Consider the following 23,305-nt stretch of genomic DNA (forward strand, 5'->3'; position numbering starts at 1 on the left):
CATCATACATGCCTTGGCCAAATTTAGACAATATCTTGTGGGCAACAATTTTTGTATTAAAACTGATCATAATAGTTTTAGGCACTTTTTGGGACAGCAATACTTGAATGATCATTAGGTGAAGTGGGTGTGTAAGTTACAAGCATATGATTTTGATATCACATATGTTAAGGGGACACAGAATATTGTTGCAGATGCTTTATCCTATAGGCCACACCTCACTTCTATGATTCAGATATAAGAGGATTGGCGACACTTGATTGTAGCAGAATATGCCAAAGACACATGGACCTCTACTATAGTGGAGGGAACAACAATTGACACTAGATACACTCTCATATATGATTTCATCATTTACAAGAACATGATTTACTTAGTCCTTGGATCAAAGGTGAAGTAGTTGATTTTGAGAGCATTCCATAATTCACCTATAGGAGGCCATCTTGGGTATTTCAAGACTTACAGGTTAGTATGGGAACGGTTCACTTGGAACGGACTTAAGGCTAATTTTTTGTAGTATGTGTGTAAGTGTCATGTTTTCCAGTAGAACAACCAAGAGCACACTTGTCTAGTAGGGCTCCTACAACCACGTAATATTCCTGACACGAAGTGGGAGTGTATCTCTATGGATTTTATTATCGGCCTGCCCAGGGCCCAAGGGCACAATTGTATCTATGTGGTGGTGGATAAGCTGAAAAAATATGCTCACTTCTTGCCTATCGCTACTACATACTCAATAGCTCAAGTGGCAGAGGTCTTCTTCAGGGAGATTTGCTGGAGGTCTTTTTTTTAAAATAAAAAGTGTAGGAACAGAGATGCTAAAATAGAAATGCGACAATAACAGGCGAAGACGACAGTTCATTAGGCAGAGACGCCAAATTGCAAAGCTGCTAAACTGCAGAGATGCCAATTATCAGAGATGCTGAACTATGGAGATGCCAATTTGTGAAGACAATAGAGAAAGAGGTGGAGACGATAGTTCATTAGGTGGAGATGGCAATCTACGAAGATGCTGAACTACAGAGACGCCGATCTACAGAGATGACAGAGAAAGAGGCAGAGGTGACATTTTAGTTTGGCGATGCAAAAATAGGAAACTAGGCAAAGATGCTAAACTACGAAGATGATAGTTTAGTTTGGCAGTGGTAGAGATGACAGAAGATTAGAGGCAGTGGCGAAGATGACAAAGTATCTGGTGAAGATGACAGTTTGTAGGCACAGACACCAATCTATGGAGATGATAGTTGAGGTTGCAAAGATGATAGTTTGGTGGCAGCGCAGCCAATAGTAGACTAGGCAGAGACGACAAACTTCAGAGATGATGGTTGAGGTTGCAGAGATGACAAATTTTCAGGTGCAGATGACAGTTCACCGGGCACAAATGCCAATTTGCAGAGACACTAAACTGCAGAGATGACACTATGCAAACAGAACTGAAATGCATGGGTTTTTTGAGAAATTTTTTATTTTTTTTATTATTTTCGAGTTTTAGAGGGTATGTTTTCTTCCCAAGTGCATTCTTCTTCAACCTACAAAAGCAAGAGAAATACCCTACAACCAACTCAAATAATAAAAAATGTTAGGTTGTTAGTTTACAACAATAAAACATGGATTGAAATGGATGAATGAATGACTCATAGTGGGGTCCCATCGGGCATGCCAAAATGTATATGAGAAATATGTTAGAAAGAAACACTAATCTATTAAAAGACCAAAGCATTAACTAGCATAAAAATCATAACATATGAGATAGACAAAGTGAAAACCCTCAAATGAGAATACGAGTCATGGAATGACTCTCTCAATGAGGATGGTCACTTGATTTAGGGATGAGTCTATTATGTGGATGTGGGATGTATGCTAAAGATACTCAAACTATGCTTCAATGGAGATGGAAAATGGAAAATTGGTAGCTTTGTGAGCTCTTAATTTGGCATTATAAGGGTATGGTTAAAGGCTTTTTTTCTCAAACTAGCATTATAACTTTGGCTTAAAGGTTGTGATGAAATGGCTTGGGAGGGGATTCAATTTATAGGCTAAGGGCTTAAGGGTTTGAGGGCTAAGATGCAAAGATGGGGAAAATCTCACGGAGGGCTTAGATTGCATGAGAGGAGAGCATATGGATTGTGCTTCCTTACAGCCAATCAGAGAGTGACACATGTCATAGGGTGAGTGGATGGAGGAAAGGGCAAGGATGAGTCAATAAAGGAGGCTCAAGGGATAATATCTTCATAAAGACCCTTAATAAATGACTTGTAAGAGCAATGAATGGGCTTGTAAGAGTCTTTATGGCCTTGTAAGAGCATTCATGGTTGGATGGTTGGGATATTTTGGAAGGAGTTGAGATTATTTTCTTTGCTTGGTTTAGGAAATTCTTAAGCTTGCTTAAGGAATGTGACAAGGTTAGGGGGGAGATTAGAGGTGATTTAGGATTTAGATTAGGAATGTTAGAGATATGCAAGTGGATGGAATTCAGTGAGGGTGGATGAGTTAGTAGCTAAGCTTGGTTATTATGGGTGGATGGGGTGGATTAAGCTAAAAAGAGGGTGTAGAGATAGGCTTAGGAAGAGGATAAAGTCCTTCTAGAAGAGTCTAAAACTTCATAAAGTTTTGAGGATAAATAAAGTTTATTTATCTCAAGGGTTTGGGTTGAGCAAATATTTATTAAAACATTTTTAATAAACATGAGAATTGATATTTAACCTTAGTTAAATATTTTGAATTGGGATTAGGGGTAGAAAATGATGGGATTACCCTTTAATCAAAATTAAAGAAGGATTAGAAGATTTTGGAAGAGGTTAGTGGTCTTAAGAAAATTGGCCAAGTTTTGGGCAAAAAATAAATTAAATATTTATTTTGGGATTTTTGGTCAATTTATTAATTAAATAATTAATAAATAAGGAAATAACGTTTAAATAAGACTTAAACATTTTTGGGAGGGATTCCTTTGTTAAATATTTTTAATTAAGATAAAGGGATTTAATGACATAAAAATAAATAAATAAATAAATAAATAAATTAATTAATAAATGATGATGTCATCAGTGACTTTTCAAAAAATAAAAATTCTTTATTTTCTAAGGGATTTTAGGTGTCTACAGTATTTACCGAGCAGGGTCAGCCAAATAAATAATTTCATTGATTTTTGAAATAACGTTTATTTGTTTAAAGTAATATTTGTAGTTGAATGATGTATGGTTTATTGGTAAATTTAATATGTGAATGAGCCGACTTGATAATCTGAATGGTATAAATAAGAGGTCAAGTTGCGAATTCTAAGTGTGGTAGTGGAGTTGATGTGATATGAGGACTAATTATTATGGATGCAAATTTGAAGGATGATCAAAGATCATTGAGGAGCAGCAAAGCCATATTTGATCAAGGAGGATCTAATGATGTAGAATAGAGACCTGTAATTAGCAATTTAGTTACATCTTGTTCAGGTCAATTCATTGTTGCTTTCTAACAATTGTAGCAATGATTTCAAATCTCTTAACAGAGTTGGTTTAATAGCCATTTTGTAAATCCTATAACAAGGTGATAGTTCAATTGAATTTTTCTAAAGACCTCCGGCAAGGCCACTCCTAATAGGTTGATTAAATCCTCTAACAGGGTCACACCTAATAGTGTGTATTGTAACCTTTAACAGGGTTGGCTTCTAATAGGGCTCACTTCAGAAGAGTGAAAATTGGTAGCTAGTTACTTGATGGTTTTTTCCATATTAGGTTTCCACATTAAATTTGGAGTCTCTTGTGTTCATTTTTAATTGAATGCATGAATGGTTGAAAATTAGTAACAATTTAATTTACCAAGTTACATCATTTTTGTTATGTTTACCGAGTATCAACAGTAACTAGATCTATAAGACATCTAAGGGATCTCTGGATTAATTTTTGTGAGTAATTTATTCAGCCCCCCACTCAGTTACTCTATCTTTAATCCCAACACTTTTTCCCAAGTGGTAATAATGAAAGTAAACACCAATAACACATAAGTTATGATTTTCTCTTTAAAAAGGAAGAAATGTAATAGTTCAAGAATTTATCTTTATGGAAGCTCATTTGAGATACAAATACCCATGACTTGATTTCCAATAGTACAAACTTAGTTGGGTGACTTGTGGAACTAGGAGAATACAAGATAGATGGAGATATCGATTCTTGTTTAGTAAATGTGTATGAAAGTGGAGCTATGAATTTTAAAAAATAAGAAAAATATTTTTGGTTTGATGTTTGTGTTGGTTGTCCTATATGGTTATGATATTTGGGGTAAGAGAATGGAATACCATGAGTGGAGGCAAGTAGAAATAATCCAGTAACATTTAATCACTAGTTTTCTTGAAGTTAAACCAATGGTCCCATATAGGATCCTTTTTTCTAAGGTGCAGATATTTCCAATGGTAGTATTATCAGTAATTCATTTCCTAAGATACTTAAAGAAAGTGGAAAACATGGATGAGAATCCCTTGCCCAAAATGGTTGTTGAAGAAGAATTATGCCATGGGAAAATGACTTGGATGAAATAAAACAATAAGTGAATGAACAAGTAGGACATTAATTTTGATGATTTCCTTAGTCCTAATGATGAGCGGAAAAAGTCAATGATAGAAAAAAAAAAACTATGACTATTATGAGGACTAAATAAAATGTTATAAAAAAAATACATGATTGTATCAAAGAGTTCAACCTTATGTTATAGCATAATGAAAAAACTTATCTCAGAGTTACAATTTTGAGAAAGGTTAAAATCTTAGTTACATACTTAAGGATTGAATCTCATCATCTTATACATGTGAGATAAGTGGGTGGATAATCCCTAATGAAGAGTGGGATAAAGAACTTGCACTTTCTATAGTAAAGGGTGGTTGAAATGGAACACTAATTCATATTTGAATGCTCTATTAGAGAAAAAGGTTAATTTAATTTCATTTAAATTAAATTACCTTTTCTCCCTTCTTAAGATTCCACTTTATGCATTTTTTAGCTTTCTCTATTTAATACTTAGTTAGTAATTATTAAATAGTTTTCACCTTTAGGTTACCCTTTGTAACTTATTAGGTTACCCTTTTTGGGTTTCAATATCCTGTTATAAGGATTGATCTCTTTCTATTTTATTATCTCTTCTTCATCTAAATATACAATTTTCCTATTTCAGAGCAAACCCTTGCCTCTTCTTGTCTTTTTCTTCTCTGTGATAGGTATTGAGGGCTTCGTGGATTTGATTTGCATATTTACTAAAATCCTTCATGGTATTAGAGCCAGATCTGTTGTAGCTTGTTTGGTATTTGGAGAAAAAGAAAGAACAAGGGTTTGATGGATTAGATCTAGAGTTGTCTGAGTATTTCCTAAGAAAACAAGGGAGGTTACTAATTTTTGGAGCTACTTGAGGCTAAATAGACCTCACAGATGGATCCAAAAGGCATCAAATCACCTATTTCCATATAAAATTTGTCTTTTTTGGACAATGTTAATTTGAGAGGCAAAAATATTTTTCTCGACAACACCATATGGCCTCTACATGCACTTCAAGATGGAAAATTGGCAAAAAAAACATTTTTTGATGGTTTTAGGCCATCACGGTTAGCTAATGCTAGCAGCTCTGCTATGGTTAACACAACAGTCACCATTGGCAACCTGCTTAGTAGCTCTACCATAGCAAACCACCTCCCTCCCGCCTCTTATCACCCAGCTGCCCCTGTGGGGGTGGTTGTTAAAATTATTATTATTATTATTTATTAAAAAAATAAATTTGTATGCATTTCCAAGGGCCATGTCAATTTTTTCATCATAAGTTGAGCATATGGATGTATTTATAAATGCACCAGAAAGCTGGTTCCAAAATAAAGACATTGGTTAGGAGTTTTCTGGTTTTTATGTAGTTTGGTTTCCTTTTTTGGCAGTCAAAGTTGAATGTTCTATTCTTCACTCTATAGGGCATATCTTGAGCATCCCATCTCCATTTTTTGAAAATTTTATATTTTTGGAAAGCTAGTTCTATCTACTTTTTAGAAATTTTATAATTTCCTTCAAGTTCTACTTTATGCTCTTTCTATCATGTTTTTTCCTTTTTTGCACTATGGTGGATATCTTGGGTGTTTCAAGTCTAGGGATCATTTTCTTCCATGGGATCTCTTCTTTTCGATTGTACTATCTATTTTATCAGCTCTTTGCCTTTTTTGATCATTGATGATATCATTTGTAAGCATTTTTATGCAAACACATTAAGATAAAGTTTCATTTCTTTCTTTTTGGGATCTTTTTCATCATTGTGACTTATTGTATTCGCACTACATTATATAGTGTCATGGGGGTATAGTTTCTTTCCTTTTAGTGCCATCTTATTTTGTCAAGTGAGTGTCCCTTCTATGACATTAGCCTCATTATGTGTTGATGACATGTTCCTTCATCATTGCTTGTACCTCTTCCTCACTCTCAATGTTGTTGATTCTTTCTATTTTGTAAGAGTTTTTGGCCCACTTTCTCAGCTACCTATCACCTCACCCTTGTCTGAAATAGGGGGGTTCTTCTATTGTTTCTAATGCTTCGTTGGTTCATTGGAGTGAGCTATATATTTAGCATTTGATCCTATGCACTAGGTGATTGGAGTGGTTGGATACCTATGCATTTCGGTGAGATTGATCATCTACCATATTGACACTTTTCTTTTTGTTCTTACTTTGGTTGTAGCCTTCCTTGGTTTGATTGATCAGCTCTTCATGCTTTGGCATTTTATGCCATTTGTATTTTTGAATTTAGTTGTTTGCCTTTTTTTGCCTCCTAATTTGATGCAAATTATAGCCTTCTCTACCTAGTCATGTTCTATTTTAGATGAGGTTCTATAGATCAACAATTTTCTTTTGATAGAATTTGTAGCTTCTTCATGCTTCAGTGGTTTTCTTCATGATCACTCTTTGTTCCTATTTTCTAGAACATTCCTCTAGTTGGAGGCTTCTGTAGTCCTCTACTAGATTTTTTTTCAGCTATATCTTTTTGGAGTGGAGTTTTTCCTATTGGGTTTTCTCTATTTCTCTATTCCATAGAGATTTTGTTTTGATTGGGCACCTCAGCAAGCTTTGTTGCTGGGACCCAAGTTTTCTTTCAAGATTGCATTGTAGTTTCTTTGCACTTTGTGCATTGTTTGTAACAACATTTTTGCTCATCTTAAGGGGGTTTTTAGAGAAAAAGGTTAATTTCATTTTATTTATTAAATTACCTTTTTTCCCTTCTTAAGTTTTCACTTTATGCATTTTTAAGCTTTCTCTATTTAATAATTAATTAGTAATTATTAAATAACTTTCACCTTTAGGTTACCCTTTGTAACTTATTAGGTTACCCTTTTCGAGTTTCGATCTCCTTTTATAAGGATTGATCTCTTTGTATTTTATTATCTGTTCTTCATTTGAATATACAATTTGCATGTTTCAAAGCAAACCCTTGCCTCTTCTTGTCTTTTTCTTCTCTGTGATAGGTTTTCTACATGTAGGTATTCGAGGGCTTTGTGAATTTTATTTGCATATTTTCTCAAATCCTTCATGCTCAACATATGAAGAAGTTCAGCCAAAGGTATTTTGATATTGATTCATTTAAATGAGGTTTTCAAGAAGGCAATGATTCATTAAATAGAAAAATTCCTAATAAAGATTCTTAATAGAAGAGTTTACATCAAGAGGAACATGAATATGTGTTGATTTTTTGATTCCTTGATCCCTTAAGTTTCCTAGTTGTGTGGACATTATTAAAACTCTATTCTTTTATTATTTGGTAGATTTTTGGCCCTTCAGTTTATTATGTCAGCCACAATGGTTACTTATTCTATAAATGTTATTTGTTCTTCTCCTTTATCTAGATATATTGTATACCGAAAAAATCTACCAAATGCAATTGAAAAAAAAAATAGTAGAAAGGAAGAGTAGATGTTTTCCAAATCTATTATCAAAGAAGGGGAAAAAATCTATTTACTATATATATCAAGTTACTCTAGGTTGATGTATTATAGTTGTGTTGAGATATGCATTGAACCTCTTTGAGAACTTGGAATAAAATCCAAGTTGAGAGGTTACTTTAGAAATTCCATGCATTTTTACCAATAATAAGATGAAATGCATAACATATTGAGAGCTTAAACAAGCTAGATGCAATTTTTTTATTAAAAAAAAAAATCAATTCTTTGTCGAATAACTGTAGTGGTTAAAGAAGCTTAAGAAACAAATCTAATATGCTTCTATACCAAATTATAGGTTTGTGTAATTTGTTTAAAGATAATTTATTTCATTAAATGTTTTTTTTCAAATTTTGATTGCATATGTTTCAATGTCCAAAATCCAAATATAAAATCTTCTAAGTTCATCATTGGATTTAATTAAACATGAAATAATTTTTTTGATTTCTCCTTAAACCTTGAAAATGAAATCTTGTTGGACTTCAACTTCACCACAACTCTTCAAAGGAAGTCACTTTTCCTTCAATAACTAATGCTCCCTTTTATATATTAATTTTAAGTTTCACACAAAAATAGGGCCATAGAAGGTTCGGGACACTAAAATAGTGCCTAATTGAACAAGAATTTATATAGGGGTGTAGTTTACAATGCTAAAAATACTTAGATCATGGTTTTAGTCCATGGATTTAGAAAATTTGTGGTTTCTTGTATTACATTTCATTGTATATTAGAGCTTGAAGTAGGAAGAAAGCAATATTTTTCCAAGTTGTAGAAGTAATAAATTGCTAGAAAGGTTCTTAAAGAAAAGTTGTAATGATGTAACTCCATTAAAAGATTATTTGGGTTTTCATCTCTTGTTTGGTTATTTGCATTTTAAGTAATGATTTATCACTAAATCACATACTAGGATGCTTTGAGTTTGCAAAATTACTTGATTTATAAGATGTACCATGTTTCTATGATTGTTTCATTTTAATATCACTTTGGTTTTAGATCAAACTGTCTACTTATTATTGGTCTAGTAAAATTCTTGAGGGAGCCTACACAAGTAGCACAATCGGCTTGAGGTTGTGGGTAGTTTCCCATGGGCTTGGGTTTGAAACTAATTTCAAGTTAAAGAGGTGGGTTGACTAAGACATGAAGGATCTTTCCTAGAGGGGACTAGTCTCACCCTTTCTTGCACATGTTGCAGGCCACTAGACAAGGTCCACTACTACATTTGGGCCTGAATTGCAATAGCAGGACGTCACAATGGTGATGACCACCCATTGCCCATGTGACTCTAATATGAATTGTCTCTTATCGGATAGGCATCACACTTTTTTTGTCATAAGTTATGATAGAAAGATCTACCATCACAATTACAACACCCCAAGCTTTTGTAAATTGAATCCACAAGGAGAAATACACCATTGGAGGCCCTGTCTCATGTGTGATATTCAAGTGGTAGAAATATTGTGGATCTGATGACTAGCCATCATACTTGTCTATCGTAATAGTGATGTATATGTGGTAGCAATGTTGTGGAACTAACAACTAGCCGTTAGAGTTGAGATGAATATGTGATAGGAGGAAAAAAAATACAATGTGTGACGTTGGAGAGTGTGTTTTACTAACAAATCTATTTCTAAAATTCAACTTTTCTTATGAAAATTATGAGGAGACTACAATGCTCTTGACCCTATAACTGGTTTTCCTATTATTTTTATCTTTTTGCAGACACTAGATGATTTTTGTAATTGTCAAATTTCTAAAATTCAACTTTGGTTATGAATATTATCAAGAGACTGCAATGTTCTTACCCCTATAATCAATTTTCCTATTATTTTTTATCTTTTGGGAGAGATTGGTTGATTCTTATGACTACACAATCACAAGAATCATCCAGTCTCTTTCAAAGATAAAAATAACATGAAAAAACTAGTTATAGGGGTAAGAGCATTGATATCTCCTCATAATGTTCATAAGAAAAGTTGAATTTTAGAAATAGATTTGTTAGAAAAGAACTCTCTCCAAAGTTAATATTGAGCTTCACTTGGTTTCAAGAATAGTTTAATATTCTCTACTAATCATGGCCAACCACATGAAGGTGGAAGCTCATTTGGCCCCACCCACACCCCCCCCCCCCCCCCCCCCCCCCCACCCCCCATCCTCTAACATTTGAATTTCCTATTAACATATAATTTTATAAAGAAAGGATCAATGTTTAAAGTACAAAAAAGGTTCCATATCTACAAAAGTGATATCATTTTCCCATCTTCTACTGCTTGTCATTTTTCCATCGCATCCAAAATAATATTCTACCACTCTAAATTGATTATGCATGCTGCATTCAAATACATGGACAATAGGTAGAGTTGATAAAACACAACACAATTACATTTATTTAATACTCAATTAAAAACCTCAAACAAAAATGCAAACCTATTGTGTTTTTTAGCTCCACCTATTGTCCATGCATTTGAACATCTTCATTGCTCACGAGTAATTCATCACATGGGTACATCCAGGAATGTCCTCATTACCTCCTGCATAAAATCAATCCAATATTAGAAAATTCCCCCTAAGAAATAATAGTTCAAGTAAAATAAACACATCAAAAATGAGAGAGAAAAAGAAGAATCTACTTACCAATAGGCATTACGATTGCATTTGTGGCCATGCTACCAGTTGAGTGAGTTTTATTATTTTCCTCTTGTGCCAAGATCTCTCTATTTACACACACACACACACACACACACACACACACACACACACACACACACACACACACACATATACATATACATACATACACACATACATATACATATACATAGATCACAAGGACATGACAATGAAATGTACCTATCATAAAGGCATGGGAATAAAATACTAGATCTCCACATGATACATACATACATACATACATATACATACATGCATACATATACATACATACATGCATGTATGTACATATATACATTGAGATCATTTTTAAGGTGCTAAGTGATGACTTGCCTCAAGATCCTTCACAAAAATAATGCAAATAGGAAAAATGGGTAGAGTTTGTGAGAAATTTTTCAAAAGCATATCATAGAAGATTTTTTTAGAAAGAAACAAGCCATTCCAGCAATGATAATAGCTGCTAGACCCTGAACCTATGCTATGTCTTTTGGAAACATGGGAGAAGTTACTACCAGCTTTAGTACTTCATAACATTATAGATCAGATAGTGATGCCCAAATTAATAACATCAATAGATACTTGGGATGTAGAGATCAAGGTCATGACAACAAACTCATATAGAACTGTCATCATATTAGGTACAATAAAATGAATGAGATGTAGAGACCAAAAGGGCACGACATCAAGATGCACAGGTCACAAGGGTAGGACAAAAAAATGTAGCAATCACAAGGGTACATCAACTAAATCCTAGATCTCCAAATGATATATATATATATATATATATATATATATATATATATATATATATATATATATATATATATATATATATATATATATATATATATATATACATACATAAATAAATACATACATACATACATACATACATACATATATATATATATATATATATATATATACATACATATACATACATACATACATACATACATATATGCATACATATACATGTATGTATGCATGTCTATAGAGAGATCTTTTCTAAGGTGCTTATTATATCTTAGCACAATAGAAAAATTGATCCAACTGCATACATATTCGAGAATTTAAATAATTAAACAACAAAACTCACACAACCCATGATAAGTGACTTAGCTCAAGATCTTGCACAAAAATAATGCAAAGTTAATGGGAAATATATATATATATATATAAAATGTATGTAGGGAAAATATAATGCCCATTAACAATGGCATTAACTTTGCCAATACATGCATGGTTACATCCTTGGCTTCCATTGTTGGGCTAGTGTATGGAGCCTTTATACTCAACCATTCATTATAAATTGGGGAATGCACTTCATGCCTAGATTCAATTGATGCATCTAAATATGCAATTTTATCACCTTGGAAGACTATATTTGATCCTCTAGTTGGGAACATCTGATTACTCATTTATTTTACCTAATCTGATGAGAGTTCTACAAGAATTTGTAATCAACCTAGCTAATCAGCAACTAGACCAATTTAACTAGGTTATGATTCGGGCATGTGTTATTCCCATTTATCATATGCTTGCAATGTTGGAGGAAACATTTTTTATTTGTGCAGGATATGTTGGAAGAGTAGTTGTGTTGGCAAACATGAAAATTTAGTAATGCCAAGTCACCTTGAGGAACTTGTGTATGGTCTTGGTAGACATGTCATCAAAAATGTTCATTGTGGCCTTTCTTGCTTCTACATGTTTTTCCATGGAGCCTTCACACACCTAGTGCTCACAAATGTGCACTTAATATTGTATGTGAACTTGTGGAATCTAGTTTGAAGCCATAGTTTTTTAACCTGAATGCCATCATTTCTGTATTAACTAATCACTTGTACAATAATATCATAAGAAAGAAAATATTTAATTACTTAAGAAATAAAATGCATAATATCAAGGAGCTAACACTCCACTACATATCATCCCAATATACCAAACCTACCGAATTAATGAACTAAGTATCCAATTCCATTGCCGACCAAAATCAACCTAGTAGAGACTTCAGTAGGGAAAAGATGATCAATTTCTTGGAAAAATGTTTCAAAGTTACTCAAATCATATTCTTTTGCAACCGTAAATTTGAAAAGTGACCAAGCTTTCTTCATCTTTTTCTTCTTTCCCTCAACTTCAAGAAAGAAAACACTCAAAAGACCCCATCCATCCAAGTTTCTATCTAGTAGATCCTATAATGTCCTCGTTTTCAAGGATTTAATTATTTATAAAGTTATCAATAAAAAATATATATTACAAGGTAACTTTATATTTAATTAAGTGATATATCTTATAAATTCATTAAAGAAAATAATGTTCTAGAGGTTTCTGGAAGGAGAAGAGAAATAATTATAAAAAGAGGTCGACCAATTGAGGAAAAAAGAATAAATAGGCATTGAGGGCTCATTGTCTATCATCGAGATTTATTATTTATTTTTGTTGATGTGTATTGTGGAGCGTAGGGTTTCTGCAAGTAGTTACAATTGGCCATTGAGAATGAAAACTCTCAATTGGTATGCAATTTTGTGGGTGTGAAAGATCACCTGAATTATTACAATTGTGAGAAGGTTATTTTAGTCCTGTCACTTGTGCTTAATTTTTGGTTTAGAGTTTCAAGTGGAGTTGCACTTTCACCATATCATCTTCAGTGGTCAGTCTCCAGTATCTGATCAATCTAGGTTCTTCATTTCAATTTGTAGTTGTAACAAGTTCTCAATTGTATAAAGCCAGTTAGGGTTTGTCTGTAATGTGCCATGTCATAATGTTTTGATGTTGAAAATTTCCATATCATTTGTAAAAGCATTTGGTTTTCATTGAATGAATACATTGGCACTATTATTTCCTTATTTTAGCAATATACTTTAGCAATGTATTAAATTTAGGATTTTTTTTAGTGGCCTATTGGAAAGGGTCATTACAGTGGTATCAGAGCAGGTTTCTTGCCAATCTAATAGGATTTATCTAGCCGATTTACACATGGAACCAGCATAACTAAGAATATGGCTAAGAAATGTTCTCAAAGCCCATCCAAAAGTGTGCAAGATGATGAGACTTTACAACATCAGGAGAGACTTCTATAGTCAATAGAGGCAAGTACACAAGCAATGATCATTATGATGCAACATTTGATTGGGGAAAATAGGAGAAATAATCATGATACTAACCAGGATGATAGGAGCATAGCAAGATCACAACATGGGACATGGTTTGGAATAGCTGACAGACCCACACGTCCTACATTTAGGGAAGAAACTCTAGCACACACACTTGATGCTATGGTAACAGATATTGCAGATGAACTTCGACAAGAAAGGAATGAGTGGGATTCATTACCAACATATGTACCAGATGGGTGGACATTTGACAGTTACCTGAACTATAGAGCTGACAGGCAGAAGCAGACAGATAAACACAGTGAGTTGCAATAGGTCACCAACAAGTTGGTATTACCAACATTTGGTGGTAGTGTCAAAATTACTGCTCATGCTTGGATTCATAAGGTGGATACTTTCCTATCTCTGAAGACTATGACAAAAATTGAAGCGCTCAAGTATGCCACTTTACACTTATATGGGGTAGCACATAATTGGTGGACATATGGCATGATCACATTGCAACATAGTCAGATAACCACTTATCAGGAATTCATGGATAGATTGATAGTAAGGTTAGATAAAAAAAAATCCTAAAGTTTATTTCTAGGAGTTAGCCCAATTGAGACAGTCAGGAAGCTTAGAACAATTTAGATCAATGACTTCCAAAATCTTGCAGTGATGGTGCCTGACATTTCAGAATGAAGGCTAATCATTTTATTCATAGAGGGATTAATTGAACTACTCAAGGGGTGGGTAAAGGCTTTTGATCCTCCTACATTATAGGAAGCCATGAAGAAAGCCTACAATATGGAACTTGCTACTCTAGCAAACCAATTTAGTTTGAAGGGTTCTTCATGATTTAGAGATAACAAAGGGGAATTTAGCAAGGGTAAAGAGAAGGTTGGTGACTCAAAAGGAAAGTCCATTGTACCCTTGGATAACGAAACACTTAATGACCTACGTAGGAAGAAGCTATGCTTCTTTTGCAAAGGTCCCTATGAGTTTGGTCATGAATGTCCTATGAGGCCTAAAGGGAAGGCTAATCGGGCGATGTGGGCTTATTACAAGGGTTCAGATTTAGATAGCTCAAAGCACCATGATGAGGAACCTAATGGGGTAGAGGGTGAATAGGAGACAGATAGTGCTAAGAAACAAGAGGCTTATAGGAGGCACATATGTCTAGTATTCAAAGAGAGGAATCTTTCAGACTCCAAGGAGTCTTGGCAGGGTAGAAGGTTATTAATATATTGGATACAGGTGCCACACGTAATTTCATTGATGCACAATTTTTGGAGAGGAGTGGACTCATTACTGAGGAGTTTGAAGAATTGAGAGTCAAGGTAGTTGATGGACATACTCTTCGCTATGACAGGATGGTGCAAGATCTACCTTTGCGCCTAAACAACTATGAGTTCAAGGCAGAATATCATGTGGTCAAAATGGGTGACATGAACATAGTACTTGGGATGCAGTGCTTACATTCTTTGAAGAAGGCTAATCTAAGACTAGAGGATATGGAGATACAGCTCAAGGTGGATGGCAAGACTCATGTGCTAAAGGCTATTCATAATAGTGATGTCAGGACTATCTCACTTAGACAGATGGAGAGATTAGCCAGGAATAATAATATAAAGTGGGCAACGATATGTGCCTTGATGCCTACCCAAGAAGAGCAGCATAAGACTAAATATTATCAAGATATTCAAAAATTGAGAATCAAGTATGAGAAGGTTTTTAGCAAGATTCCACTAGGCAGGCCACTAGACAAAGGCATCGAGCATATTATCAAGCTGGAGGAAGGCACTAAGCCTGAGATGATCACACCATACTGACACCCAAAATGAAACAAAGATGAGATCAAGAGGGCCATCAAGGAGTTGCTAGCAATGGAACACATCAGACCAAGTAAGTCACCTTTTGCATCTTCTATTGTTTTGGTAAAAAAGAAGGATGGTACTCTATGAATGTGTATTGATTACAAGGTGTTGAATAAGAGAACTATAAATAATACGTATCCCATCCCATGCATTGCTGAGTTGATAGATGAATTGCATGGGGCTTGTTATTTCACAAAAAATGATTTGAGATCATGCTATCACTAGATTAGAGTTTGAGAGTACGATATTTAGAAAACTGCTTTCAGGTGTCATTGTGGGCATTTTGAGTTTGTAGTCATGCCTTTTGGTTTAACTAATGCACCTGCCACTTTTCAGTCCACTATGGACAAGGTTTTCCACCATCAGTTGAGGAAATTTGTGTTGGTGTTCTTTAATGATATTTTGATCTATAGTAGGACATGGAAGGAACATTTAGAGCACTTAGACACAGTATTGAGCATTTCATAGAGGGAGTCCTTGTATGCCAAGGAGTCCAAATGTGATTTGGGGATGACAGAATTGTTGTATCTTGCACACATCATTAGTGCAGAAGGAGTGCGAATGGATCTTGAAAAGATCTGTGCTATTGTTGATTGGCCACCACTAGAGAACCTTACATAGTTAAGAGGGTTCCTTGCTCTATGTGGATTCTATCATAGGTTTTTCAGTGGCTACTAGAACCATGTAGCACCCATGAAAAAATTTGCTAAAGAAAGGGGCATTTGTGTTGAGTCGAGAGACACGGGAGTGTTTTATGCAGTTCAAGGAAATAATGACTACATGCCTAGTATTAGCATTGTCTAATTTCATGAAGTCATTTGAGCTTCAATGTGATGCTTCTGGAGAGGGAGTTGGTGCTATACTCATGCAGGACAAACATCCTATAGCTTATGAGAGTAGGAAACTCAGAGGGCCTGAGAGATCATTCAACATATATGATAAGGAGATGTTGGCCATCATGCATGGCTTGGCCAAATTCAGATAGTTTCTTGTGGGTAGAAAATTTTGTATTAAAATTGATCATAATAGTTTGAGGCACTTTTTGGGATAGCAAGACTTGAATGATCATTAGCAAAAGTGGGTGAGTAAGTTACAGGTATATGATTTTGATATCACATATGTTAAGGGGACACAGAATATTGTTGCAGATGCTTGATCCTGTAGGCCACACCTCATTTCTATGATTCAAATATAAGAGGATTGGCAACACTTGATTGTAGCAGAATATGCCAAAGACACGTGGACCTCTACTATAGTGGAGTGAACAACAATCAACACTAGATACACTCTCATAGATGAGTTGATCATTTACAAGAACAAGATTTACTTAGCCCTAGGATCGAAAGTGAAGTAGTTGATTTTGAGAGCATTCCATAATTCACCTATAGCAGGCCATCTTGGGTATTTCAAGACTTACAGGTTAGTATGGGAACGGTTCACTTGGAAGGGACTTAAGGGTGATTTTTTGTAGTATGTGTGTGAGTGTCATGTTTTCCAATATAACAAAAAAGAGCATACTTGTCTAGTAGGGCTCCTACAGCCACTTCGTATTCTTGACAGGAAGTGCGAGTGTATCTCTATGCAGTTTATTATGGGCCTGCCCAGGGCCAAAGGGAACAATTGTATATATGTGGTGGTGGATAGGCTAACAAAATATGCTCACTTCTTGCCTATTGCTACTACATACTCAATAGCTTATGTGGTAGAGGTCTTCTTTAGGGATATTTTTAGATTACATGGTTTGCCTCAAAGCATTGTGAGTGATAGGGATAGCCAGTTCATGAGTCACTTTTGGGAAGAGGTATTTTGGTTGTGTGGTACTAAGCTTACACCTAGCACTAGTTATCACCCACAAACTGATGGTCAAACAGAGATTGTAAAAAAATGGGTGGAAGGGTATTTGAGGAATTATGTGGCAAATCAACAGTGAGCTTGGATCCGATGGATATATCTCTATGAGTATTGTTATAATACTACATACTATATGACTATACAAATGACATCCTTCACAACACTTTATAGTTATGGGGCACCTAGTTTCTTTGAATTTTTGTTGGGAGACAGTCGGGTACCCTGTGTAGGTGAACTATTACAGGAAAGTAAGGATATAGTTGCTACTCTCAGAGACAACATTGCTAGAGCTCAGAACCAGCAAAAGTAGTATGCAGACAAGAAGAGGACTGAGTGTAGCTTTGAGGTAAATGATATGGTTTACGTCATGTGGTAGCCATTTATGCAGTGCACTCTCAAGAAGAGTGGTGTAGAGAAACTCAAGCCATGCTATTATGGAACATTTAAGATCATCAGGCGAGTTGGTCAGGTGGCTTATGAGTTGGAGCTTCCTGCAAACAGTAGAGTGCACAATGTATTTCATGTATCATGCCTCAAAAAAGCATTGGGTCAAAATGTGATGCCTTTTTTTGTATTACCTCCCTTGGATGATGAGGGAAAATTGATCTTAGTGCTAGAATCCATTCTAGATAGTATAGAGAAGTAGCTTCACCAGAGAGTAATCAGAGAGTATCTAGTTAAGTGGAAAGATTTACCTATTGAAGATGCTACTTGGGAGGAAGAAGTAATTTTGCAGCATCCAGCATTAAGATTGCTTGAGGCGAAGCAATTTTAGGGGGGCAGACCTGTAATGTCCCCATTTTGGAGGAGTTAATTATTTATAAAGTTATCGATAAAAATATATATTACAAGGTAACTTTATATTTAATTAACTGATATATCTTATAAAGTCATTAAATAAATAATGTTCTAGAGGTTGCTAGAAGGAGTAGAGAAATAATTAAAAAAAGAGGCCGACCTATTGAGGAAAAAAGAATAAATAGGCATTGAGGGCTCATTGCCTATCATTGAGATTTATTATTGATTTTTTCTGATGTGCATTGTAGAGCCTAGGTTTTCTACAAGTAATCACAATTGGCCATTGAGAATGAAAACTCTCAATTGGTATGCAATTTTGAGGGTATGAAAGATCACTTGAATTATTGTAGCTATGGGAAGGATATTTTAGTCCTTTCACTTGTGCTTAATTGCTGGTTTGGAGTTTCAAGTGGAGTTGCACTTTCACCATATCATCTTCAATAGTCAATCTCTAGTATATAATCAATCCAAGTTCTTCATTTCAGTTTGTAGTTGTAACAAGTTCTCAATTGTATATAGCCAGTTAGGGTTTGTCTGTAATGTGCCATGTCATAATTTTTCGGTGCTAAAAATTTCCATATCATTTGTAAAAACATTTAGTTTTCATTGAATGAATACATTGGCACTATTATTTCCTTATTTCAAAAATATACTTTAGTAGTGTATTAAATTTAGGGATTTGTTTAGTGGCCTATTGGAAAGGGTCATTACAGATCCAAAACATTCATCACCTCCAAATAGATATTTTCAACAATCATCCTCCTAGCCACACCATATGCAGAAATAGGATGGCCCAAAATTTGTATTATAGGCTGGAATAAGTCAAAGACCACCCTATCATCATGAACGTGACTATTAGTCCAATCATCTACTCCTAGTAGCATGACTATTGTATCTTTCTCCTGCTCATTGGCCTACTTGAAGATCTTGGCCACTTGAGTTTCTAGCACCTCCTCCACCACTAAAACCTGTGCATGCCTACATTTAATTCCCAAGAATTCCATTTGATTTGAGATATAAAAAAATAGAGGCCCAAATAAATAGAAAAAATTGTGACGATCACCTATCAGTCCAAGTAGTACTGCTAGAATACTACAAAAGATCTGAGAGAAAGATTATTCAAATCTAAGGACGATAGAAACAACACAAAATTTTCATGAGAACACGTTTGACCATATACAAGGGGATTCTTTCAGATTCTAACCAATGCCTTTACTAACAAACACCCACATACCTTCTTACATAATTTCTAGTAAACTCTATGGAATGCGATCTCCACTCATCAAATCTGCCTCATCATTTCATTCAATCCCCACATTTTCAAGGAAGTAAGTAGACCTGTTACCCTCTTGAAAAATATGCTAGAGAAATTTTCAAAAGACCAAAGGTGATTCGAGATAATGTCTCTACCAATACTTATGAGGATAACTAATCAATACTTTTCATGGGTCAAACAAAGGCAAATGAAGGATTAGAAAGTATGTAAAGATAAATTCCTCTTTTAAAATTTATCTTAGTAATTTAAAATCTACCCTTGTGATATTTTAATTTTAATTTTTCAACTATCTAATCCCAAACTTAAATTGTTGTTGTAGAATTTTTTACCAATTCATAAGGAAATAGTATGGAATTACTTGAGAAAAAGAAATTTTGGGAAGGGTGGACTGTAATGTCCCCATTTCAAAGATTGATTTTAATAATAGAGTTACTATAAGGAATAAATAAATATATTTTGATTTAATTCTAATTGCGTTCGATAAATTTTAAAATTTTTTTTAATCTATTTCTAAGACTAAATTTAATAAATAACAATAATAATAAATAAGTATTATAATCAAATTCAAATATCAAATAAAAGACATTCAATTCCAACTCACTGCACACAAAGCCTCCAGTAAGAGAGTTTGTAAGAATCAACAAGTGAAGGTTAAATCTCAACTCAAATGAGACATTTGAAGGGAAGATATTAGATGAGTTGAAAACAATAAAAATAAGAGCATAAAGTATTGAAGACATATCAAAATTTATTCATAAGAGAAAATAGGGAAAAGACTCTCAAGGATTGCAACACACAACCATTAGAATTTTATATATAGTGAAAATGATTTTTATAGCCAATCTAATATGAAGAGAATGTAGTCACCAAATAATGAATTCATGTCAGTAAAACTATATCTACTCAGCTAATGAGTGAGGATATACAAACATTAGTGAACAAAAGGAATGAAAAGAGTATTGAATAAAAATAGATATTATTACTTACAAAAAATTATAATCAAAATCACACATGATTCATGAATAATCATATATGTATAATAAAAAAATCATAAATAATACCCTCAAACATCAAAGAATATCCTATTAATCTCTTTCATATATATCTTTTTCAAAGTGATAAATCTAAAATTTTTGTCTATTATCAAGATTAGTTGTACATGTCGAATGAAGTATTGTAGAAGGTGCAAGCTCAATTACCTAACTATATCTAAGGCATTTTCACACTGGAGGCATACTCTACCTACTAGGCTACCTACATACACATAGCCATAAGATCAAGACCCTTGAACTACTCACTCTAATGAATAGGTAGCTTTGGTTTCTAATTTTTTTTATGTAGTTGTATTCCTATAACCACTAGTGAGGTTTACTCACCTAATACAACTCTTCAACATAATATACCCACTCAGGTGAATCATGCAATTTTCTATAATTACAATACCATAATACCCTAGTGTAACCTTTGTGTTGTAGTTTATAGTTAATGTAAGGTTGACCTAACTCACTCCTTATATAGTTATGCTTAAAAGCTTGTGACAATAGTCAATGGGTCTAATTAGACTAGTCAAGTTAATGCTGAAACACATATTTTAGCCTTCTATTTTCTATAGCTAGGTACACTAGGTAATGTCATGTTTAGAGGTAATGTCATTGTGGTTTAGAGGTAATTTTCATGGTTTAGAGCACAATGTCATTGTGGTAGTGACAATAACTTCAGTGAAGAGTTGAGTGTAAAGAGTTACTACCCTGAACCTATGCTACAAATTCTTGGGTGCCAAAGGACTTTACTCAAACCATTGGTGACAATACCCATGGCCATGCTACCTATTGAGTGAGTTTTATTATTATTTTATTGTGCCAAGATCTCTCTGTTTATATAAATACATACATACATACATACATACACACACACACACACACACACACACACACATATACATATACATATGTACATACATACATATACATAAATCACAAGGGCACAACAACGAGATGTGGAGATCATAAAGGGCATGACAATCAAATGAAGCAATCACAAGGGCATGTCAATGAAATCTTAGATCTCTCTATACACATACATACATACATATACATACATACATATATACATACATATATACATACATACATATACATACATGCATATATATACACATACATACATACATACATACATCTACATATGCAATTTTATCACCTTGGAAAATTGTATTTGATCCTGCTAGCTGGGAACAACTAATTGTTCATTTTATTGTACCTAATTTGATAACAATTCTACAAGAATTTATAATCAACCTAGCTAATAAGAAACTATACCAATTTAACTAGGTTATGGCTTGTTTCTTTCTAAAAATATCTGTTGTGATATGTTTTTCTAAAATTTCTTGTGAACTCTCCCCATTTTTCATGGTTTGCATTGTCCTTGTGTAGGATCTTAAGCTAAGTCACTTAGCACGGGTTGAGTGAGTTTTATTGTCTTATTATTTGAATTTTGGGATATGGGCATTTTTTTGTCATTGGCTTTGTTCAAGTCCTTATTTAAGGAAGTAACAAAGTGGTTTTTAGGGTGGAAAAGACTATATAATGAAGAGGAAACTTGAAAACTTGAATGTTGAAATGAAAGCTATTAAGGATCAAACACCTATGGTAGAGTTACAACACAATGTAAAGTTGATTTTAGATATAAATAGAAAAAAAAACATGACATAGATCATTCACCATTTGTTTTTATTGTGGAGAGCTTGTGAAGAATAAAGCTCAAATAGAAATAACAATTGCATGCAAATATAAACAATATCAAAAAATATTGAATTGCATAGAAGAGAACACAAGACACCAAGATTTAACATGATTCACTGAAACCTTGGCCTATGTCCACCAAGCAACAAGTCCAATATTATTACGATCTATTGCTTACAACCTAATTACAATTTGTAATCCCTTACAACTCAATATGCCATAAGAAACAATTTTTGCATCATCCACGTTGAAATAATCTCTAACCCTAAGCCCTTTTATAAAAGTACCTCCTTTTCTTTAGGGTTAAATTAGTTACAACATGTAAGCCATAAAATGTTGATATAGTAGCCCCAAAAGAAAATATTGGGGGCTCCCCCCCCGAACCCTTGGCAGCCATGGCTTAGCAGCCCTAGTTGTATGGGGGGCTACTACCCCAAAACCCCCACCCTAAAACCCACCAAGGAATTATGGAGTATGTACAATACTTCCCTGATCAGTCACCACAATATAATAGAGCTATGTATGAAAGAGGGTGGAGAGCTCTGAACGTTGGTGGATATTTCATTGTTGTGCCCTTGTGATCACTACATTTGGTTGTCGTGCCCTTATTATCTTTGCATTGTGTTGTCATACCCTTGGTGGAGATCAGTGGAGATCTAGGATTTCATTGTCATGCCCTTTTGATCTCCTTTCCCTTGCTCTACGATTTTGATGTGATGTTGTGCCCTTGTGATCTTTGTGCCCTCTACAGCTCACTACAACATTTGGGGTCAAATTGTGATGGCAGTGTAATCTGTGGTGTTTAGACCCAAATGTAGTAGTGCTTGCTCTGTGATTTTCTTCAAGGGGAGAAGAGGTGCCTATGTAAATGTTCTTTTCTTTTCCTTCTAAACATGTATCTATTTATTTTTCCCCTAGCAAATGATCACAAGGGCATGGCAACGTGATGTAAAGATACATACATACATACATACATACATACATACATATAAACATACATACATGCGTGCATGCATGCATGCATACATACATGCATACATATGCATATGCAATTTTATCACC

This window comes from Cupressus sempervirens, chromosome 11 (assembly GCF_028749045.1).
Source record: "Cupressus sempervirens isolate cs-2001-9-10 chromosome 11, ASM2874904v1, whole genome shotgun sequence".
NCBI classification, from domain to species: domain Eukaryota; kingdom Viridiplantae; phylum Streptophyta; class Pinopsida; order Cupressales; family Cupressaceae; genus Cupressus; species Cupressus sempervirens.